Source organism: Sciurus carolinensis, chromosome 8, assembly GCF_902686445.1.
Source record: "Sciurus carolinensis chromosome 8, mSciCar1.2, whole genome shotgun sequence".
In the NCBI taxonomy this organism is placed as follows: Eukaryota; Metazoa; Chordata; class Mammalia; order Rodentia; family Sciuridae; genus Sciurus; species Sciurus carolinensis.
In genome coordinates this window covers 120556530-120582000 of record NC_062220.1, presented here as the reverse complement: position 1 = coordinate 120582000, position 25471 = coordinate 120556530, and the positions used below count along the sequence as shown (strand labels likewise).

General features: G+C 38.9%; 1 pseudogene; it reads right to left on the bottom strand.

The window, feature by feature from the left end:
• Positions 1 to 15455: 15455 nt before the first annotated feature.
• LOC124991598 (low affinity immunoglobulin gamma Fc region receptor III-A-like) lies at positions 15456 to 16167 on the bottom strand (annotated as a pseudogene).
• Positions 16168 to 25471: the final 9304 nt, after the last annotated feature.

Below are 25471 nucleotides of genomic sequence, written 5' to 3'. Positions count from 1 at the left end.
TTCTGTAGTTTTCATTGCAGAGATCTTTCACCTCTTTTGTTAGATTGATTCCCAAGGTGTTTTTTTTTTTTTTTTTTTTTTGAGGTTATTGCGGATGGGGTAGTGTTCTTTATTTCTCTTTCAGTGGATTCATTACTGATGTATAGGAATGCATTTGATTTATGGGTATTGATTTTATATCCTGCTACTTTGCTGAATTCATTTATTAGTTCCAGAAAATTTTTGGTGGAATTTTTTGGATCTTACAGTAAATATAAGTCATATCATTGGCAAATGGTGATAGTTTGAGTTCTTCTTTACCTATTTGTATATCTTTAGTTTCTTCTGTCTAATTGCTTTGGCTAGAGTTTCAAGAAAAATGTTGAATAAAAGTGGTTTATTCAACCACTTTTTTTATTCCAGGTTTTGGAGAAAGGGCTTTTAATTTTTCTCCATTTACAATTATGTTGGCCTTGGGTTTAGCATATATGGTTTTATGATGTTGAGGTATGTTCCTGCTATCCCTAGTTTTTCTAGTATTTTGAACATGAAGGGTGCTGTAGTTTGTAAAATACTTTTTCTACATCTATTGAGATGATCATGTGATTCTTGTTTTTAAGTCTATTTATATGATGAATTATGTTTATTGATTTCCGTATGTTGAAACAATCTTGCATCACTGGGATGAACCCCAATTGATCATGGTGCACTATCTTTTAAGTATGTTTTTGTATGTGATTTGTGAGAATTTTATTGAGAATTTTTGCATCTATGTTCATCAGGGATATTGGTCTGAAGTTTTCTTTCCTTGATGTATCTTTGTCTGGTTTTGATATCAGGGTGATACTAGCCTCATAGAATGAGTTTGGAACAGTTCTTTCTTTTTCTATCTTAAGCAATAATTTGAGGAGTATTGGTGTTAATTTTTCTTTGAAGGTCTTGTAGAACTCGACTGAGAATCTGCCTGGTCCTGGGTTTTCTTGATTGGTAGGCTTTTGATGGTGTCTTTAATTTTATTGAAATTGATCTGTTTAAATCATGCATGTCCTCTTGATTCAGTTTAGATAGATCATATGTCACTAGAAATTTGTTGATGTCTTTGAGATTTTCTATTTATTAGAATATAAATGTTCAAAATAGTTTCTAATTATGTCTGTATTTCAGTAATGTCTGTTGTGATATTTCTTTTTTCATCAAATATTTTAGTAATTTGGATTTTCTCTTTGTTAGTGTGACTAGGGGTTTATCAATTTTATTGATTTTTTTTTCATAGGACCAACTTTTTGTTTTGTCAATTTTTTCAATTATTTCTTTTGTTTCAATTTCATTGATTTCAGCTATGATTTTAAGTATTTCTGCTACTGTTTTTGGTGTTGATTTGTTCTTCTTTTTCTAGGGCTTTGAGATGTAATGTTAGGTCATTTATTTGTTGACATTTTATTCTTTTAATAAATAAGCTCAATGCAATGAACTTTCCTCTTAGTACTGCCTTCATAGTGTCCCAGAGATTTTGGTATGTTTATCAGTATTCTCATTTACCTCTAAGTAGTTTTTTTTATTTCATCCTTGATGATTTCTTCTACTATTCATTCATCATTCAACTGTGTGTTATTTAGTCTCCATGTATTAGAGTAGCTTTTTTTTTTAACATTGATTTCTAATTTCAGTTCATTATGATATGACAGAATTCAGGGTATCGTCTCCATTTTTTGTATTTACTTTTATGTTGCTTTGTGGCATAAGATATGGTCTATTTTAGAGAAGGATCCATGTGCTGCCAAGAAAAAGTGTATTCACTCATTGATGGATGAAATGCTTTATGTATGTCTATTGTCTAAATTATTGATTATATTATTTAGTTCTATAGTTTCTTTATCTAGTTTTTATTTAGAAGATCTGTCCAGTAGTGAGAGAGGTGTGTTAAAATCACCCAATATTATTATGTTGTGGTCTATTTGCTTCTTGAAATTGAAAAGAGTTTGTTTGATGTACACAGAAGTTCCATTGTTTGGAGCATAAACATTTATAATCATTATGTCTTGCTGTACAATTCTCTTCAGTAGAATGAAATAAACTTCTTTGTCCCTTCTGATTAACTTTGACTTGAAGTTCACTTTATCTGATATGAGGATAAAAAGCCCTGCTTGTTTATGTAATACATATGAGTGATATGTTTTTCCCCATTCTTTCACCTTCAGTCTGTGGATGGTTTTACCTATGAGGTTAGTTTCTTGGAGACAGCATATTGTTGGTTCTTGTCTTTTAATCCGATATGCAAGTCTATGTCTTCTTTTTGATGAGTTTAGGCCATGAATATTCACGGTTATTACTGAGCTATGATTTGTATTCCCAGTCATTTTGGTTTATTTCTGGCTTTTAATTTGATTATCTTCTCTTTTGACTATTCCTTTATTGTAGTTCTTCCCTTTGCTGTTTTTCACTTCATCCTCATGGAATATTTTGTTGAGAATGTTCTGTAGTGCAGGCTTTCTATTTGTAAATTCTTTTAACTTTTATTTATTATGGAAGTTTTAATTTCATATTCAAATATGAAACTTAATTTCACTGTATATAAAATTCTTGGTTGGCACCCATTTTCTTTCAGAGCTTGAAGTATGTTGTTCCATGATCTCCTAGCTTGGAGGGTCTGGGTTGAGAAATCAGTTGAGTTCTGAATTGGTTTTCCCCTATAAGTAATTTGCTTTCTTCCCTCATGACCTTTAAGATTTTATCCTTATTCTGTATTTTAGTCATTTTTATTATAATGTGTCTTGGTGTGGGTCTGCTGCAGTTTTGTACATTTGGGGTCTGTAAACCTCCTATATTTGATTTTTCATTTCATTCTTTAGGTTTGGGGAAATTTCTGATATTATATCATTGAAAAGATTGTGCATTCCTTTGATTTGAATCTTTGCTCCTTCTTCTATCCCAATAATTCTTAAATTTGCTTTTTCATGTTATCCCATATTTCTTGGAAGTTCATGGATTCTTACCATCTTCTCTGCATGGTGAACTTTATTTTCAATAGTAAATATTTTGTCTTCTTTGTCTGAGGTTCTGCCTTCCAAATGGTCTAATCTGTTGGTGATGTTTTCCATTGGATTTATAATTTGATTTATTGATTCCTTCATTTCGAGAATTTCTGCTTTTTTTCACAATCACTAACTCTTTATTGAAGTGATCTTTCACTTCCTGTATCTTCTCTTTGATTTCACTTTTTATAGCATCCTTACTTCACAGATCAGATTAACCATGTACATTCTAAACGTCTTCTTGGACATTTCTTCTATTGTGTTGTCAGTGGTTTCTCTTATTGGGGCATCTTGGTTTGTGGTGTTTTGTTTTTTCAAGTTGCTTGTGTGTTTTCCCATCTAGTTGTGTGAATCTGAGGCAATACAGAATCTACCCTGTAGACCTATATTGTCACTGAAGATTTCTAGTATCCTGCCTTTAAGAGGGAGACCAATTGACACCCAGTGCAAACAATATACAACCTCAAAACTAATAACTCCCATCAAGGTGTCCACTGCCCTCTCACTATAAACAGCAATGATGAGTTCAAGTACTGTCCACAGTAAAAACAGAAAATTTGCCAAATGGATTTACAATCTCAAATAGTGGACAAAGAAATAACATAAACAGTGCAGGACATGGTGTTCATTAGGGAAAAGAGATAAGCCAGAAGTAAAAATCCACAAGAAGAGTGGGAGAGGAACCAACAGAGATTGGCTCTCATGTGGAGAAAAGGTAGAAAGGGAATCTAGGAAGACAGACAAGCAAGAGGAAGTATACATATAAAGAGAAGAAGAAGAAAAAGAAGAAGAAAAGAATATACAGAATATAAAGCAGAACAGCAAAACACCATGCATATACCACTGTCTTTGACAAATGATGCACAAAAAACACCGTGCTCCAAATCTGGTAGAGAGAGATAACCAGAGAAGAAAAAAATAAAAATTGTGGAGAGCAGTGACTGAGATCTGGGGGAGGGGGGGGTCTCTGATGACCTCATGGCTATGGCATGCCTGGTGCCTGGGAATGTTTCTGTGTATTAGCTGCTGTGGCAATGCCCTGCATGAGGAGACTCTGTGCAAGAGTCCTGCCAACTCTGATCTTGATTTCAGGCACACAGTTCCTGGGAAGGAAGGAATTCTTATGCTAAACAACTACGATGTTTCACCAACTCCACTTCTCTGGTTCCTGCCTTCTTTACAGTAACTTTAACCAATGGACTTTCTTGAGCTCCATAAAGCTCCTAACATTGCACTTTGCAACTGTGGATTGCAACTGCAGAAAAGCTACATAGATGTCCTAGTTTCTGTAACTTTCCTGTATACAAAGAATAATGGTTGTATAGTCTTAAACCTGATAATGAGACACATATAAATAAAGTTTGCTGGCATAACTCTTTAGATCTGCATCTGAATCAGAGAGTAGAGTTCCACCTGATCCTAGCTGTTTATCTTCAAAATATATGTTTGTGATTCTTTATTTTCCAATACCCTTATTGCCCCTCACTGGACCCAAGAGTTTGGTCACGATGGTCAAGGCAAGAAATAAAATATATCTTGGCAGAAAATTGAACAACTATCTCTGCCAGTGTCCAAAAGCTTCTCATCCCTGTCTCCAACTTCCCACAAGACTGCTTAGCCCAGACAAGCCCTGGAAGACCCAGTCACTATCCCACCAATCTGGGCCTCAGATATCCTGGGTTTGTCCACACCACAATCCCAAGATCTCAGTGCCACTGAAATTTGGAGAGAGACCACCAGGGATGAGCAATCCTGAGAGATAGTAACTAGATGGCAACAACTCTCACTCCCAGGAGAGAGACCCCAGCAGCAACCAAACCTAGACACTGAACCTCCAGGTCCTGGCCAGTGTCCCCAGACAGGCTGCACCCCAAAATGGTAGCAGTAGTAAACCCACCAACACCCCAAACAAACCCCAGGCTCAGGACAGTGCCCCAAAATGGATGGGGCCACATGCAACCAAACCCAGAGTCTCCCTGGCAGCGGACCCCTGGGCAGCAGTGGAAGCAGCAGCTGCAGATGTGGGTGGCATCATTAGCAGGTGGGAGACCTGCAGCAGCAATGGAGGCAGCCACTGCAGCACCCAGAGAGGAGATCTCCAGGTGACCTCCAGGAAGTGGCAGCAGCCCTGGTGGTAGTAGAGGCAGCAGTAGCAGCAGAAGTGACAGCAGTGTAGATGGCAGCATCGAGGGCAACAGACCCCCTGGTGATGGCAACTGCAGCAGCCTCAACAGCAGCAGCAGCAGCACCTGGAGAAAAGACCCCGGGCACACAAGGCAGCGGTGCCAGGGGCAGCCACGCTCCAAGAGAAAACCTTCTGGTGATGGCAGTAGTGCTTGGGGAAAAGACCTCCAGGCACCCAGGGTCCTGTGAGCAGCAGCATCACCTGGAGAATACACCTCCGGGTGTCTGTGGCAGCAGCCCCAGGGGAAGCTGCACCCCGCCCTTGAGAGAAGCCCTCCAGGAGTCCAGGGCTGTGTGAGCAGCAGAGGCACCCGGAGAAAACTCCAGGCATCTGCAGCAGTGGCCTCCTTCCCTGCCTTTTAATAGTCCTTTGCTCCTAAGTCATGTTTTTAACTCTCTTATTTCTTTAAATATTTCATCATATTCATTATATGTTCCATATTTTACAATTTTAATACTTAACACTATTGGGGTTCTGTTTCTGCCTCTGGTCTTACCATTGATTCTCAGTCATGCTGGCTTGTGGTTTGTGACTTGGTTGAAAGGTTTATGTAAGCATATGGAGTTTACAGGTATTGAGGCCAGGGTAAGGGTATGGGAGTCCCTCTAAAAAGGATTTATGCCAGCTTCTGAAAAGTGCCTGCCAGGTTCTACCAGCATGGGACTATAGAAAATTAACTTGTTAGCCTGGATTGTTCAAGGGGCATATAACTGAATCCCAGACCCAATGAGGATGGGCTTTGGTTTCAAGTGCTTGGGATGATTTATTTGTTTGCTTTTACCAAACATTCAGACCAAGATGAACAGTTAATTTCCTTGTCATCTGCCTCTGCTGGTGGGAAGGATCCTGAGTCCTGGGTTCTGGATAGAGTCTCAGTCCTGCAGCCCCACATAGCTCACACCCTAATATTCTAGATGGGAGAAGTATCTCAGGGAAACTGCAGCTTCAGGCTCTGCCTCCCCCACTCAGATCACACTGCTTTCCAGCCTCCTGTTAATCTTCATCCCCAGAGTGTCCCTTTATTTTTTTTTGAACCCAGCTATGCCTTTCTGAGCACACACTTATATGCTGTCACAATGAATACCCACATATATGCAGATGCACACACATGTATACATATCTATTGGTACTTCCATATACATACTTACACAAATACACACTCACACATACGCTCATACACACACATAAACACACACACATACTCTCCAACCTTGAGCCTTATTTCCTCACATTATTCTTTGCAGCTAGCATCTGAAATGGGGATGGGCATCTCTTATTCAGAAGTCAGGAACTCTCCTGAGCCTGGGTGCTACAGTTCCTCTATTCCAGAACACCCCAGGGTCCTGATTCATACCTCACTTGGTTATCAATCAGGGTCTGCTCTGCTTGCTACCTGACGGCTAATGTTTTGGAGCTAGAGGTTAGTGGGAAGGAAATCAGGTTTTATCCTGATAAGCTAGCTGATAGGGAAAATGACTGGATTTTAGTCTTAATGATCATTTTGAAAGGATTCTGGGTATGCAGAAGAGTTTTTATGACAAAGAAAGGAGGGTTAATGAAGAGGAAGGCTGCGTACTGATCTACACATCCAGACACTTACATGATAGCCGTCCTTGTTATTTAGGGGATGTTTTCTTTATTTTTTAGTGGGAATGGCCCCACAGTGGGGATGGAAATAGGGGTCATTTTACTAACAATTCACATCCTTTGTTTTATTCTTTTTTAAAATTTTGACACAGGGTTTTGCTAAATTGCCTAAGCTGATCTTGAACTTGCAATTCTCAACCTCCCAAGTAACTGGGATTACAGGTGTGCACCATCCTGCACCTGGCTTCAGTGGAAACATTCCTGCAGTTACAAATGATTTTCTTGTCCTGGGCACATTCTATAATCCTTTAGATAAGCACATTCACTTCACACAAGCTAAAAATTATTCTTTTTAAAATTAGAAAACAGGATTAATAAACCATTGGCCCACAGTTTGATGCTATTTGAATACTACCAGTAGTTCTGGTTCTAAAAGACTAGAGAAAGATTACTAATTAGGAAGTCTGAGGACAATTGTTTTTCTATTTGTCATCTTTTCCTGAGATAGTTAATTCTAGTAGTTATTATCTTAGTCAATTAAAGACATTTTCTTTAGAAGTTATAGTACTAAGGAAAGGGAAAGGCAAAGAATAACTTTACAAGGGGCAATTATGCAAAGCATATCTAATCTTGAATAGGGTAGTGTAAAACAAAATGGTGTGTCCATTACTCTGTTGCACTCTCTGCTCCTAGTGTTCCAGAAGCTACAATTTCAGGGGATTCTCCTCCTCCTCCTCCTCCTCCTCCTTCTTCTTCGTTCTCTTTTCTTTCTTATTTTTTTTTTTTATTAAAGCAAATTTTAAAATGAACCTAAAGAGTAAAAAGAGACTGCATAAAACAGTTAACATAGCAGAACTGACCACAACCCTTTGAAAGTCCTCTTTACAAATTTGGCCCTTAATAGGTGATTGGAATTATATCCACAGCCCAATTGTGCTTAAGACAGTGGTGATAGGTTGCCAAGAGACCAAGGAAGACACTTGGAGATGAGGTGTGAGAATAAAATTTACTGGGAAATGTTAGGGGTCGCTGGCTCAGTTGTGGCTCGCCCGTAGCTCCCAGAAAAAAACGTTCCGCAGATACGCAATCTCACGCAAAAGACTTTATTTATGGGGACGGATAAGGTCCGCTAGGGGTAGAAAAAAGAAAAAAAGGAAAAAGAAATGGCATATGGCTTTTCCCAGATATTGGAATTTCGCGGGCTGGGAGGAACCAATCGCGGAGGAGAATTCTTGCAGACTGACTGATGGACCAATAACATGTTAGAACGTAACATGGGAGGCAGGAAGATGATGGCACCGTAAGCCAGAAATTCCTGTAACGTAAGAGGCGGGCAGAACGCAGACTGACAGGTGATGGGGAGGCCGGAAATTCCTGTAACGGAAGAGACGGTTGGAGCGCAGATTGACAAGTGGTTGGGAGGCAGGAAATTCCTGTAACGGGAGAGAAGGGTGGCTTTATAGCTTACAGGAAATGCTTATGTAGTAGGTCTAGAGGCAATGGACTGGATAAGAGTTGACTAGAGAGTCCAGCGGTGATGGCTGAACAGGAGCACCTCTGTTCCTTCATGTTTCTCTCTCACAATGATACCCCAGAAAATAATGCCTCCTCTTCCTCATAGTGTTTTGATCAGTGGTGGACATCTGGATGAGGGACATGTATCTTTTCCATAGTGCCTCAGTTCTGCAGGGAGAGAGGTTTTATAAGTTAGACTACAGAAGGAGTTTCATTATTAGCATTAGCTTGCTTTGTTCCTTGTGTGACCAGCATCCCAAGGAGCAACTGTTCTGGTATATGTGCAAAAAAGCAGATTTTTACAAATAATACTAACTTTTTCTGGTTTCCATCATATGTGAGAGAGAGAAAGTATCTTATTGATTTATCTAGACATTTCTGGCAGGTCTGCCCTCTTTGTTCCCTTGAAGTAGCCAAGTTACTGGGAACTAAAAGGGCATTCCAGAGATATAGTGTCTAAGGGTCCTCCTTTTCTTTCAGAATAATACACTGAGAACTTAGATGTGGGGTGGGTTCCCATTAACTGATAGCAGTGGCTCACCGGGACAGAACTGTTTGTACAAACAAAATGGCTTGTGCTGAACACATGCTTTCCTTCTGGGGATGCGGAATTTGGGCACCATGCCAGAGAGAGGAGGCCTACGTGATCAGCCCCAGTAAAATCAGCAGGCATTGAGGCTCTATTGAACTTCCCTAGTTGGCAACATTTCACTTATTTTGTCACTACTTGCTTCTCATAAAATTAAGCATGTCCTGTATGACTCCACTGAGAGAAGTTTCTGGAAGATTGTGCCTGGTTCTCACTGGAGCTTTCTTACTCCTGGTGCCTTTTCTCTTTGATGATTTTGCTTCATGTCCTTTCACTGTTATGTTTCCTATCATGCTGCAAATGTGATTATTTGCTGAGTCCTATGAACCATCCAAGTAAATCACTAAACCTGGAGGTTGTTCAGGGACCCACAGCACATTAGGTGTCAGAAATGGGATTTGGGTGGGAGGGGTGGGGGTGAAGGGGAAAAATAACAGAATGAATCAAACAACATTACCATATGTAAATTTATGATTACACAAATGGTATGCCTTTACGCCATGTGCAAACAGAGAAACAACATGTATCCCATTTGTTTACAATAAAAAAAAAAAAGAAATGGGATTTGCTTAAACACAAAACATAATCTGGGACTGGGGATATAGCTCAGTTCATGTGAGTGCTTGCCTCATATAAACAAGGACCTGGGTTCAATCCCAGCATCACCACCAAAAACAACAACAACAACAAAAAACCCAAACCATAATCCTATCTCATAAATATAGTGAAAGCACCATATTTCACTGCATAATTATCACCACCACATTAAAAAATATTCACATTCTGTGCATCCTAATCTTGCACAAAAGACAGTTAGTAATAAATGATTGTTAAGTAATACTGTCACAAAGGAAAAAAATGAGGACAATGGTTGCACCCACTAGTTTGCAAAAAAAATTTTGGCATAAAATCTGCAACAATTAGGCATAGAAATATGGCACTTGTTGGGGAAGGAAGGGTCAAGGCATGATAAACTTTTGGTGCCTGGGTAACTATAGATTCATCTACAGGGTGAAGCAGCAGCTGAACTGCTATCTGTTGTGAGAGATTACCTGTAGAATTTGAAATGACTGATCCATTTATGGGAGAGTAGGCTTTTTGAATCCCCTGACTGATTTGGGCCACACTGGCCAAAGAAATGGGAAAATGTACAGCTACGGTGATGCCTTTGATTTTTGTTCTCTCCTCCAGGTGGGAGGAGAAAGGGCCCCTGAAATTTTCAAAAGTCAGCTTTGAATGGGCCAAAAATGTTAAAAGTTTGTGTTGCTTGTTCCTCTGGGTGTAGAGGTTCAGGTCATGTGAAAGTAAAGAGGAGGGAAAGTCCTTTGAGTGAAGAAACTCATCAGGACAAAAAGGTCTTCTGTTTGAAAGGCTTAGAAACACTCTGCAACTCCTCTGTCCTTGAGGCCTGGGACATTATCTTATTATAAAAACATTTGGTACTAGTGGACTTTGAGCAGCAAGCAAGTTATATGATCTGCACATTCACAAAGCTAACTGCCCTAATGTAACCTAATGTAACTTGATATAACCCTGGAATAGATAATAAAACTGAACTGGCTTTCCCATGGGAGCCACTTCTGGCTGTACACCATCCTGTGTGCCCTCTTTATTTGCTCTCCCCTTTACAGTTGATACCCAAACAGGGACCCTTCTGGACTTGTTGATGGGAGAAGGGGATTGCTTACTGCCTGGAACAGGCTTTGATGCTTTGCTCATCAGCTGGCAACAATTCCACTGGTAAGCTATGGGAAATTTCCTGTCTGAGGCTCAACATCATCATTGGGCTAACTTTCTTATTTGCTTCATAAGGTTAAACATATTGTAAGCAATACTGATCTTGCTGCTGTGCTGTCTGAAATAGATTCTTGCTGTCCATGGTATCCAGAGAGTGAGTCCTTAAGACTCTAAGATTGGGAAGATATAGGTAAAAAATTGCATGTGGAGCTGCAGGCTCCTATACCTGTGTTACGTGCTTGATATTTGTGTTGAGATGCTATCTCGAAAATAGCCTTGACAACGCCACCAACTTCTCCGGTAGTCCCTACAACTGAAGTTTTTGCATCTCTTTCCATTCCTACTTCTTTCCAAGCCCAGTCTCATTTATCTGTTTAATCTGTTTATCTCATTTAATGTTTCAGGCAGGCAGCTACAGAGGGAGAAACTCATACCTTGGTGGTCTGCTAAATAATGCTAATCAGTCAGAATATGAACAATTGCCTTTTTGCTGTGTTTAAAGAATTAAGAAGGATGGTGTTAGAGAGAGGAATTAAAAGTAATTTCACTCAATATGATAGAGGGGAATGGGTTATACCTTGGTTCCCAATGATTAGAAAACATTGGTGAAAATGATTACTTCTCCTGCCCAAAATACAGTGTTTTACAAGAACGCTCTGATTTAGCCTGTGTTCAAGCTGAGGATATTGCTCAGGGAAATGTCAGTATTGATTTTGATGACATGTTTGGTGTGGGTCAAAGAGGGACACTACAACAACAAGCTCAGTTGCCAGCAGTAGCCATTGCCCTGATTAGAACCTTAGTTGTAAACATGGAGGAGGATCCCAGACACTCGGGATCCTTCCAAGTCCTTTGCTACAATTCAACGAGCCTCAGGGGAGCCTTTCATTATAATCAGTTAACAAAAACTAATGAAAGACAAGTAGAGAACTTGGAGACTTCCAATATTCTGACCAAATAATTGGCTTCAGAAAATGCCAACCAAGATTGTAAGGAAGGGATGAAATCTATTTACCATAAAGTGGATACTACACTTTCTGATTTAATAAAGGCATGTCAGAATGTTGAAACTGAACTCATAAAGTGGTTTTACTGACTGCTGCTTTAAAACCCCTCAATAAATTTTGTTACAATTGTAAAAAATCTGGCCATCTTCAAAGGATTGTAAGATTAAAAAAAAAAAAAAAAAAAAAAAAAGGCCCACAAAAATGGCCCAATCAAAAATGTCCAATCTATCATAAAGGATTTCATTGAGTTGCATTTCATACAATGCAGATCTAAAATAGACATGTCAGGAAGCCCAGTTATGGGTTGCCCCCCAACACAGGACCAAAGAGGGGACACTCTTTTCACCTGTAGATGCAGATGTCTCTTTCACAAATGTTTCCGATTCAACCGGGAGCTCCTTCCACAAATCCTTTCTTGCCACTAGAGGGAGCACAGGGATAGGTTTGATTACTACTAAGGATGCCTAAGTAAGTTTCCCTGAGGAAATTTGAAAAATTGCTACCAAAATTCCAGGACCTCTCCCCAAATATACCTTTGGCTTAATTTTGCCCTGCTCCCATAGTGCTAAAGAAGGAAAATTTATAATTCCTGGAGTAATTGATTCTGATTATATTGGTGCAACATACATTCAAGTTTGGTCTCATATGCCTTTAAATCTCCCCAAAGGATCCTCCATAACTCAATTAATTGTTATTATTATATTACTGCCCAACAACCCCTAAATAAAAGAGGGAATGCAGGATTTGATTCCACTATCACTGGAGCATGTTTACCTATTACTGAAAATAGACCAAAATTAACACTGTGTTTAAATAAGTAGCCCATCACAGGGTTATTGGACACTGGTGCTGATGTTACAGTTATACCCCCTCTCAATGTGGCCTTGTTCATGGCCCTTACGAAGGCCCACCCTGGTTTGAGGCATAGGAGGCAATAATAAACAGGTGTCTAAAACTCTCTATGGTTGCAATGCTCCACCCCTTCCAACCCACAGCAAGTTAGTACTCATATTCAACCATACATTATGGCAGTTCCCTTTCCTATAGGGAACAGAGACATCTTACACAAGTTACAAATGTCTATTGAATCATCTTTTTTTGTGGGCACCTCTGCGGATCTGATTGCCTTGCCATTAAAATGGAAGGTCGCCACTCCTGTCTCAGTAGGACAATTGCCACTCGCTAAACAGAAGGTGGCAGTTGCAGAGGCCCTCATTCAAGAACAGTTACAATTGGGACGTATTGAACCTTCTACCAGTCCATGGAATACATCCATTTTTATCATAAAGAAGAAATCAGGGAAATGGAGATTATTATATGATTTAAGAGATTAATAAATATATACAACCTATGGGTCCACTTCAATGTGGATTGCCTAATCCTAATCGAATTCTTCAGGATTTTTTCTTATATGTAATAGACCTAAAAGATTGGTTTTTTCTATTCCTCTCTTTCCTGATGATTGAGAAAAATTTGCCTTCACAGTTCCTGTTTTCAATCATCATAAGCCTGCTGATAGATACCAATGGAAAGTTCTTCCTCCATGTATGTTAAATAGCCCTACATTATGTCAACATTTTGTGAATAAGGTTCTTCAGCCTTTCTGACAATTATTTCCACATATTTTTGTTTATCATTGTATGGATGATATTTTGATTGCTGGACCGATCACTTACAGAAGATACTTTAACAAAATTGCAACACATTCTATTACAATCTGGCCACAGATTGTAATCCACATGGCCACAGAAAAAATTCAATGACAACTCCCTATTAACTATTTAGGACATAAGATATTATTCCATTCAACATTATTCCATTCCTCATATTCCAAAATTGACTCTTCCTTCCAAATTTTCCTTAGTTCATTTACAGCTATTTTTAGGACATTTAAATTGGGCTCAACCACATATTTGTTTAATTACTGATATGTTGTCACCCTTTTCAGCTGTTAAAAAAAAACAACCTAATTTCAACAGTTTCTTACAGTTAACTCCTTCACTGGCTACGGCTCTTCAGCATGTTAATGAGAAGTTATGTAGAGTTCTTATAGATAGACTCCCAACATTCAATGTTCCTTTATCTCTAATAATCTTTACAGAAAAGCCTTATGTCTTACTGCAGTTGTTGCCATTCATAATCAAAACTTATATATAATAGAGTGGTTATATTCTAATTTTTCTGGAAGAAATGTTCTCCCTTATGCTGATATGTATGCTCAACTTATCTCAGATGGTCACAATCGTATTTTATCTCTCTCTCTCTTTTTTTTTTTTTGGTTATCCAACATTTGTTTAATGAATGATGTGAACAAAGTTATATCTGAATTAGATGCTGAAACACAAAACAGAAAAGCTTTTTTTATAGTCCCTGCCCCTTGTCTCTAATTCTTACCAAGTTGGTCATCAAAAGTGTCTTCACCCTTTGACTATTTCTTCCTGTGAACTTGTGGTTGACTCTTTCTTGACTGTGCTTTTCTCAGCTCAGAAGCTAAACTATCTCTTGTGTTAGCATAACACAAGTTTGATCTATGCTTTCTTTTTCAATTTGTCCTTCCTGCCCCAACCCACCCCGTCTTCAACCCCCTTCGTAGGCCTATTGCCTTTGAAAGGGTTCATTATTATATATTCACAAACCATTACAATTCTGACAGAGACTCCTCTGGAGAACTCAACTAGATGTCACGGCTATTATTTCTGAAGACTCCAACATGGCTCCTGCTCTAGGCAGTCTTACCTCTGGGTCCAGATGTGGGCACCTCCCCTGGTCTGTCCTGAGCTCCACTGCTCTTTCTCATCCCCTTCATTAGGTCTATTTGCCTAGGTCCCCAGGAGTTCCCACCCTCCATTTGGAAGGAGTTTGGAGTTCCCCTGAAGGCAACAAGACCACTGTGGCCCTTTCTCAACTGTTAATGGTTTATCTACTTATTCATTTATTCAGGAACTGTGATGGACTGACAGATCTGACTCCATGAGAATGTTACAGGCCAGACTCTAAGGGAAATGACTAAACAGACTCCATTTTGCTCTGAGACTCTATGTTATGTAGGAAATAAGCTTCTTCCATGGGAACACCCCGCCTCTGTGCCCATCATCAGTTACTTGGTGTGACATGTTTAATAATATACAATGGCAACTCCTATGTAGTAAAGAATTGCTCTCTTTTGACTCCTATTGCTCCTAAACAATGTACCATGTGAACAGTGATTGTGTGGATGTTAGCAACCATTCTTTAGTTTGTACCTAGGTAAGGGTCATTCTGACCCACTTCCCCCTCTGTCAATGATCTCATGATGTTAATGTGTAATTTCAAATCATAGCAACAGACACTTATGATTGATGTGATTTTTGGTATAAGAACCCCTACAACCCTGTGGTCGGGGCTGTTCTCCCAATAGCCATTTTTGGGGGCATTGTGTGAGACAGTCAGCTGGCCAGCTTAATAAAGACTCTCAAATTTGGACTTCTCAGTGGTGATCGGTCTGTTCTTAAGTTGCGCCCCACAACAGAACAATACATTAAAAAGTTTATACATTTACACACTTAAAGGTTCACCATCCAGAGTTTGAGGGAATGGTTGAGCCAGAGAAAGTGTATAGCTCCTGCACTCAATTCCTGAGAGAGTAGCTACTCACTGGGACATTGCTTTTGGTCTTCTTCTTTTACTAGAGACCTAGAGAAAACAGAGAGTTGGGAGAGGTACCCTCAACCCAGGCTCTTAGTTGTAATTTTTTCTGTTGCTCAAAGAAATGCCTGATGGGTATGATGAGGTTGCTGATCCACAGGTTCATAGAAGCTGTGCCAGTGCTCTTATTACCCCATGGGTCATTTGTTCTTAGGGTCCCCGCTCCATCTAAATTTGTGTTCTGTCCAGTCTTCCACTGACCTTTGAAGATTTCTTTGCACAGAAAAATATAACCCTGTGTCCACTGCAAATGAGAATCCCATCATCAGGCAGAAAGCAATTTGGTGCCAAGGTGGAAAGACTGGGGAGGTGGATGGAAATGCTGGACCTTGAATGATGATGATCACAGTCTCTGAAAACTTGTTGTTATACCCAATAAGGCCCTGGCAGAAAGGGGAGCCACTGGTCATTGCATGTGGCCTCTGGAACGTAGAACTCGGAATTGTGATGGAAATACTTCTTGCCTTTGCCATCCTGTAAATACGTGACCTTTCACAGCCTTGTTCCTCCAGCTATGGTGTCTCAGCCGAATAGTCTCCCCCTCCTGGAACACCCGCTCAAGGGCCTGGAGCAGCCAGTGCGAACATCTAGTTGCACAGGGTCCCTGAGCATGGAGAGGCCTGTCTGGCACCTGTACTCTCCACTGTCCTCAACTCTGGCAGATGCAATGAAGTAGCTGGAGGCCTGACTTGAGAAGAGGTTTCCATTATGCAACCACCCTGTAGAATTGTGCCCAGAGGGGTGGGCCCCCTGGCACTTCAGAGTCACATTGTCTTCCTGGAGCAGTACCCTGACCCATGGAGGGTCTAGGAACACCACAGCCTTTGGGAGATCAGCTTGCATGCCAGCTGAAACTACAAATGGCATAATTTCATTCTTCTTTAAGACTGAGTAATATTCCATAATGTATATGTACCACATTTTCTTTATTCATTCATCTGTTGAAGGGCATCTAGGTTGGTTCCATTTTGTGACTTGGGCTGCTATATACATTGATGTGGCTGTGTTATTGTAGTATGCTGATTTTAAGTCCTTTGGGTATAAACCAAGGAGTGGGATAGCTGGGTCAAAATGGTGGGTCCATTCCAAGTTTTCTGAGGAATCTTCGTTCTGCTTTCCAAAGTGATTACACCAATCTTTAGTCCCACAAACAATGTATGAGTGTAACTTTTTCTCCACATGCTCACCAACACATCAGCAATAATAATATTGCTTGTATTCTTGATAATTGCCATTCTGACTAGAGTGAGATGAAATCTTAGAGCAGTTTTGATTTGCATTTCTCTAATTGCAAGAAATGATGAACATTTTTTCATACGTTTGTTGTTCAATTGTACTTCTTCTTCTGTGAAGTGTCTGTTCAGTTCCTTAGCCCATTTATTGATTGGGTTATTTGTATTTTTGGTGTTGTTTTTTGGGTTCTTTTTTATCTGAGATATGTGTAGTAAAGATCTTTTCCCATCCTGTAGGTTGTCTCTTCACTTCATTGATTGTTTCCTTTGCCAAGAAGAAGCCTTTTAGTTTGAATCCATCCCAGTTATTGATTCTTAATTTTACTTCTTGTGCTTTAGGAGTCCTGTTAAGGAAGTCGGTTCCTAAGCTACATGATGAAGGTTTGGGTCTACTTTTTCTTCTATTAGATGCAGGGTCTCTCTTCTAGTGTCTAAGTCTTTGATCCATTTTGAGTTGATTTTTGTGCAGGGTGAGAGATAGAGGCTTAATTTCACTTTGTGACATATGGATTTCCAGTTTTCCTAGGCACTTATTTACTTATAAGGGAGGAAGTTGGTTAGGTCCTAGACATCCCAGCAAAGGGATGGGCTAATCTGCCTCCTGTTTCAATCCAATAAATTCCTTTCCCTACTTTGTATATTCAGATTCAGGTATGGTTTGCTTAAAACCAAGAGTTTTGAGTGATACAATAAGAAGGGAGAAGCAGAGGATGGCAGCTAGAGGGAATCAAGGAAAGAGGGAGATTTTGTTTTATTTTAAGTGAAAGAGCTGAACTTGTTTATAGGTCTTTGGAAGAAGACAGTGGAGGGGTAAAGTCAAATGTCTGATGGAGAAAAAACTTGATGAAGCAAATGTGGATCTTGACGAGATTAGAACAGAACACAGGTGGAGAGTTACTTCTGTACTGGATATGGAGTACCTTGTCCTCTAAGCCGAAGGCAGAAGGTGAGGTGGTACATCAGCAAGTCCATTTTCAGATGCCAAATGAGAAAGTTAAAGTCATTTATATATAATGGTCCTGATTTTCTTGGTTAAGGAGGAGTCAGTCACTTCCCAACAAAGACGGGTAAACGTTGTGATAGGTGGCTTGAGGATACCAGAGAATTTTTAGATTGGCTATTATGGTAAATGAAGGAAGGAACTGACTGTATGTAAGAGGGTCATCAGGTTTCCAAACACTTTAAAAAGGATCGCCACCCAGGAGCACAACTGATATGGGTGATTATGGATTTGTAGGTGCATCTGAGGAGTTAGAAATGCCACTCAGATGCAAGGGTGGAAGAGAGCCCTTCTCTCTTTTCTAATATTTTTTTTTAGTTGTAGGTGGACCCAATAACTTTATTTATTTTTATGTAGTGCTGAGTATTAAACCCAGTGCCTCAATGTGCTAGGTGAGTGCTCTACCACTGAGCTACAACCTCAGCCCAAGGTCCTTCTCTCTCTCTCTTTTTTTTTTTTTGCTTTTATTTTTTTTAGTATTTTTTATTTTTACAAACACATTTTGATTCATTGTACACAAATGGGGTACAATTTATCATTTCTATGGTTGTACACAATGTATATTCATGCCATTCATGTAATCATACATATATATAGGATAATACTGTCTGTTTCATTGTACTGTTTTTCCATCCCCACCCCTCCCACACCTTTTCCCTCTACACCATCCAAAGTTCCTTCATTCTTCTCCCCCCCCCCATCATTATACATTGTCATGCACTTATCAGAGAAAACATTTGGCCTTTGGTTTTTTGGGCTTGGCCTGTTTCACTTAGCATGATATTTTCCAACTTCATCCATTTACCAGCAAATACCATAATTTTATTATTCTTTATGGCTGAGTAATATTCCATTATGTATATATACCACAGTTTCTTTATCCATTCATCAATTGAAGGGCATCTAGGTTGGTTCCACAATCTAGCTATTGTGAATTGAGCTGCTGTAAACATTAATGTAGCTGCATCACTGTAGTATGCTGATTTTAAGTCCTTTGGGTAAAAACCAAGGAGTGGGATAGCTGGGTCAAATTGTGGGTCCATTCCAAGTTTTCTGAGGAATCTCCATACTGCTTTCCAGAGTGGCTGCACCAATTTGCAACTCCACCAGCAATGTATGAGTGTGCCTTTTCCCCCACATCCACGCCAACACTTACTATTGCTTGTGTTCTTGATAACAGCCATTCTAATTGGAGTTAGATGAAATCTTAGGGTGGTTTTAATTTGCATTTCTCTAATTACTAGGGATGATGAGCACTTTTTCATATACTTGTTGATCACCTGTATATCTTCTTCTGTGAAGTGTCTGCCTATTTTCTTAGTCCATTTATTGATTGGGTTCTTTTGTATTTTGGGTGTAAAGTTTTTTAAGTTCTTTATAAACGTTTGAGATGAGTGCTCTGTCTGAAATGTGTGTAGAAAAGATTTTCTCCCACTCTGTAGGCTCTCTTTTCACATTGTTGATTGTTTCCTGTGCTGAGAAAAAAACTTTTTAGTTTGAATCTATCCCAGTTATTGATTCTTGCTTTTATTTCTTCAAGACTATAGGGGTCTTGTTAAGGAAGTCTGGTCCTAAGCCAACATGATGGAGATTTGGGCCTACTTTTTCTTCTATTTGGTGAGGGGTCTCAGGTCTAATTCCTAGATCCTTGATCCATTTTGAGTTGAGTTTTGTACAGGGTGAGAGATAGGGGTTTAATTTCATTTTACTGCATATGGATTTCCAGTTTTGCCAGCACCATTTGTTGAAGAGGCTATCTTTTCTCCATTGTAAGTTTTTGGCACCCTTGTCTAGTATGAGGTTATTGTACTTACATGGGTATGTCTCTGTGTCTTCTATCCTGTACCATTGGTCTACCTGTCTATTTTGGTGCCAGTACCATGCTGTTTTTGTTACTATTTCCCTCTAGTAGAGTTTAAGGTCTGGTATAGTGATACCTCCTGCATCACTCTTCCTGCCAGGATTGCTTTAGCTATTCTGGGTCTTTTGTTCTTCCAGATGAATTTCATGATTGCCTTTTCTGTTTCTATGAGAAATGTCATAGGGATTTTAATTGGAATTGCATTAAATCTGTACAGCACCTTTGGAAGTATGGCCATTTTGATAATATTAAATCTGCCTATCCAAGAACATGGGAGATCTTTCCATCTTCTAAGGTCTTCCTCAATTTCTTTCTTCATTGTTTTGTAGTTTTCATTGTAGAGATCTTTTACCTCTTTGGTTAGACTGATTTCCAAGTATTTTATTTATTTATTTATTTATTTATTTATTTTTATTTTTATTTTTTATTTTTTTGCAGTGCTGGGGATTGAACCCAGGGCCTTGTGATTGTGAGGCAAGCACTCTATCAACTGAGCTATATCCCCTATTTATTTTATTTTTTTTTTAGGCTATTGCAAATGGAATTGTTTTCCTCATTTCCCTTTCAGATGTTTCATCGCTTACGTATAGAAAAGCTTTAGGTTTATATGTGTTGATTTTATAACATCAATTGAAATAACCATATGATTCTTATCCTTAAGTCTATTGACATGATGGATTACATTTATTGATTTATGGATGTTAAACCATCCTTGCATTCCAGGGATGAACCCACTTCTTCATGGTGCACATTTTTCTTAATATGTTTTTCGATACGGTTTGCCAGTATTTTGTTAAGAATCTTTGCATCTATATTCATCAAGGATATTGGTCTAAAATTTTCTTTCCTTGATGTGCCTTTGCCTGGTTTGGGTATGAGGGTGATATTAGCTTCATAGAATGAGTTTGGTAGGGTACCCTCCTTTTCTATTTCCTGGAATACTTTAAGAAGTATTTGAATGAGTTCTTCTTTGAAGGTCTTGTAGAAGTCAGCTGAGAATCCATCTGGTTCTGGGCTTTTCTTGGATGGTAGGCTTTTGATGGCTTCTTCTATTTCATTGCTTGATATTGATCTGTTTAAATTGTATATGTCCTCCTGGTTCAGTTTGGGAGCAGCATTTGTCTCTAGAAATTTGTTGATGTCTTTGGTATTTTCTATTTTGTTGGAATATAGATTTTCAAAGTAGTTTCTCATTATGTTATGTATCTCAATGGTGTCTGTCATGATATTTCCTTTTTCATCACAAATTTTAGTAATTTGAGTTTTCTCTCTCCTCTTTGTTAGTGTGGCTAAGGGTTTGTCTATTTTGTTTACTTTTTCAAAGAACCAACTTTTTGTTCTGTCAATTTTTTGAATTTTTTCTTTCATTTCAATTTCATTGATTTCAGCTCTTCTACTACTTTTGGTGTTATTCTGTCCTTCATTTTCTAGGGTTTTGAGCTGTAATGTTAGGTCATTTAATTGTTGACTTTTTATTCTTTTCTTGATGTGCACCATGCAATGAATTTTCCTCTTAGTATGCTTTCATAGTGTCCCAGAGATTTTGATATGTTGTATCATTGTTCTCATTTACCTCTAAGAGTTTTTTTTTATCTCCTCCCTGATGTTTTCTGTTATCCATGTTTCATTCAATAGCATATTGTTTAGTCTCCAGGTGTTGGAGTAATTTCTGTTTTTTATTTTGTGATTGATTTCTAATTTCATTCCGTTATGATCTGATAGAACATAAGGCAGTATCTCTATTTTTTTGCATTTCCTAATGGTCTATTTTTGAGAAGGTTCCATGTGCTGCTGAGAAGAAAGTGAATCCGCTCATTGATGGTTGGAATATTTTATATATGTCTGTTAAGTCTAGATTATTGATTGTGTTATTGAGTTCTATGGTTTCTTTGTTTAGTTTTTGTTTGCAAGATCTATCCAGCGGTGACAGTGGTTGTTAAAATCACCCAGAATTATTGTGTTGTGGTTTATCTTATTCCTGGAATTGAGAAGGATTTGTTTGATATACATGGATGCACCATTGTTTGTGGCATAAATATTTATGATCATTATGTCTTCCTGATTTATGGTTCCCTAAAGCAGTATGAAATGTCCTTCTTTATCCCTTCTGACTACCTTTGGCTTGAAGTCCACTTTATCTGATACAAGGTTGGAAACTCCTGCATTTTTACTGAGTTCATGTGCATGGTAGGTTTTTTCCCATCCTTTCACCTTTAGTCTGTGTATGTCTTTTTCTATGAGATGAGTCTCTTGAAGGCAGCATATTGTTGGGTCTTTCTTTTTAATCCATTCTGCCAGTCTATGTCTTTTGATTGTTGAGTTTAGGCCATTAACGTTCAGGGTTATGATTGAGATATGATTTGTATTCCCAGTCATTTGGGCTTACTTTTGGTTTTTAACTTGGCTTGGTTTCTCCTTTGAATTCTCCTTTAAGGTAGTTCCTCCCTTTGCTGACCTCCATTGTTGTTTTTCATTTCCTCCTTGTGGAATATTTTGTTGAGAATATTCTGTAGCACAGCTTTCTGTTTGTAAATTCTTTTAACTTTTGTTTATCATGAAAGATTTTATTTCACCTTCAAATCTGAAGGTTAGTTTTGTTGGGTATAGGATTCTTGGTTGGCAACCATGTTCTTTCAGAGCTTGAAATACGTTGTTCCGGGCCCTTCTAGCTTTTAGAGTCTGGGCTGAGAAATCTGTTGATATCCATATTGTTTTCCCCCTATATGTAATCTGATGCTTTTCTCTCACAGTCTTCAAAATCCTATCTTTATTTTGTATGTTAGGCATTTTCATTATAATGTTCCTTGGTGTGGATCTGTTGTGATTTTGTGCATTTGGTGTTCTGTAAGCCTCTCGTATTGGATTTTCCATTTCGTTCTTCAGGCTTGGGAAATTTTCTGCTATTATGTCATTGAATAGGTTGTTCATTCCTTTGGTTTGTATCTCTGTGCCTTCTTCAATCCCAATAATTCTTAAATTTGGTCTTTTCATGATGTCCCATAGTTCTTGGAGATTCTGTTCATGATTTCTTACCATCTTCTCTGTTTGGGCAACTTTATTTTCAAGATTAAATATTTTTTTTCATTGTCTGAGGTTCTGTCTTCCAAGTGGTCTAGTCTTTTGGTGATGATTTCCATTGAGTTTTTATTTGGTTTATTATTTCCCTCATTTCAAGGATTTCCCTTTGGTTTTTTTTTTTTGAATCTCTGTCTCTTTGTTGAAATGATCTTTTGCTTCTTGCAGTTGCTCTTTCAACTGCTTATTGGTATTATCATTCATTGCCTGGATTTGCTCTCTTATCTCATCCTTTGCTTCATGAATCATCTTAATCATGTATAATCTGAACTCCTTTTCTGACATTTCTTCTACCATATTGTCACTGGATTCTATTAATATAGAATCTAGGTGTGTTTGGATCATTTTGTTCCCTTGTTTTTTCATGTTGTTCATGTATCTTCCTCCTAGTGGTGCAGATCTGGGGTACTTCAGTTTCCCCCCTATAGGCTTATAGTGACCCTACAGGTTTCCAAAAACTTTTCTCTAAGGGGGAGATCAATATTAGCAGTGCCCAGTTCAGACAGTATGCAACCCTAGACCAAATAGCCCCTATGAGGACATTAACAATATTGTCATAATAAAAAGAATGAGTTCAATTATTATTTTCAGTATAACAAATAGATTTGCAATAATGTCTGCAGTTTCTAATGGAGGACAAAGAGGATGCAGAGGGGTGTAGGATGTAGCTGTTAATGGGATAAGAAAAGAATATGTAGAAGTTCTAGATAATAGAAAGAGTGAGAGTGTATTCAAAGGAAGTTGGTTGTTAGCATGTGAAAAGGGAGTAAGAGACTCTGAGGGAACAGGTAAACAAAAGGAAAAGAGAGCGAGAAAAGTAAAGAAATAAAAACTTAAAATTCTTCAATAAGGAGAAAAAAAAGAAAATCTATACTATAATAGTCATATAGTATTCAAACCTCCCAGTCTTCAGTAGCCTGATGTATGAGAGATACCTGACAATGAGCTTCAAGTCTCCAGCAGGCATATCAGGATGGGATTTGTCCCACCTAAAAATCAGAGCTACGGATTCCAGAATTTTCCAAGATGGCCACTCTGGCTTCCAAATGTGTTGGCAAATGAGGAGCTGCAGTTTGGGGTGTGGGTGTGGTCAGCTGGAGGTCCTGGAGGCAGGATGCGGTTGGTCAGGCAGAGGTCCTGGAGGTGGGATGTGGTCAGTCTGGTTGCAGGAACCTGGAGGCGGGGTGCAATCAGTCTGTCTGGGGGTCCTGGTGATAGGGCTAGTCAGTAGGTGTGGGGATCCTAGTGGCAGGGAGCAGTCAGTCTATGTGGGGGCCCTGGAGGCAGGGCTGAGGGATCCTGGAGACAGGACTGTCAGTCTGGCCAGGGGTCCTACGGGGCCTGGCTGTTGTATTTTATCTCTTACAGGAATGAATATTTATGTATTTTATCTTACTTATGGAAAGACTTTACATTTACAGTATTTACAATTTTCATCATATTACCAAGCTGTCTTAACTGATGTTTTAGCTCCTATTGCTTTCCAGGCACCTCTAGATGAATGCCTTTCCTTATTGTGTCAAGTCTCTCATGCTCCTTCTTTTATAATCTCCTCCATTCCACTTTCCAATGAGATTACTGTCTATACTCATGGAGGAAAACAACAGGGCGTGGTATCTATACTCACTGATAAAAAATGAACTGATTATTACACATTGCCTCAAGCTTCTCCTCAGCAAGCAGAATTACCTGCAATTATTTTGGCTCTTTGTATATTTCCCAGCACCTAAACAACATTACAGACTCAGTATATGATGCCTCATATTTCTTCTGCATTTTGTCACCTCATCTGGACTCTAATTTGTTTATCACTGTTTATCACTCTTCAACCTCTTTTGCAGGATCGTACAACTCCAATATTTCTTGTTCACATATGTACCCACACTAAAATTCCTGTGCTGCTCACTGAAGGAAATGCTCATGCAGATACTGCTATAAAATCAGTTTATCCTCTCTTTTCAGATGCCATGGAATCACACAATTTTTTTCATCAAAATGCTTGCTCTTTAATGAAAACCTTTTCTATTTCCTCTCAACAGACCTGTTTCATCGTTAATAATTGCTGTCATTGCACACCCGTTTGTTCCCCTACTTGGGAAACTGTGAACCCTCGAGGTTTACATTCTAATGCCCTTTGGCAGATGAATGTAACTCATTTTCCTCCCTTCCACCCCTATTCTTTCTTACGTGTTACCATAGACACATCCTCAAACATTTTGTGGGCCAGTGTATATCATTCAGAGCAGGTCTCAGCCTGTATCTCTCATTTGTTCCTCTACATTGGCACCATGGGTAAACCTCATCATTTAAAAACTGACAGTGCCCCTCCTTATACTTCTAGTGCCTTTGTTCAGTTTTGTAATCAGTAGAATCTAATTCTAAACCATGGAATTCCCCACAATCCTACCAGACAGGCCTTAGTTGAATGTGCACATCACACACTCAAAACATGCCTTTTAAAACAAAAACAAAAAAGGGAACGTAGCCTCACTCATGTTAATAATGCTCTCAATATTGCCTTGTTCACAATAAATGCTCTTAATGTACAATATGCTGGTCCTCTGCCTTGGACAGATATTTTACCCCTAAGGAACAACTACCAAATTTTTATGTAAAATATTGGATTCCACCAAACCCTACATGGCAAGACCCTGCACCTTTAATTATATGGAGAAGGGGTATGCTGCTGTTCTTACTCCTACAGGTCCTGTCTGGATTACTGTTGGGTGTGTGAAACCTGTCAATCATCATGAGTTGGCATCAAGGACTTCACAATCCAATTCCCAAATTCCACTTGATCTTGGATGAAGAGGACCCTGATTCAAAGAAGGAACCTCTGACAAGAACAAGAGGCCCAAGGAACCCCCAGTCTTCTAATCATCTAGTGACTTGTGGGGCATATAAAGAATTTAACAACATCTGCTCAACAATTGCTATCCTAGGTGGGTTTAGAATGTACCCTGTAAAAATCTGGTTACAGCTCTGTTT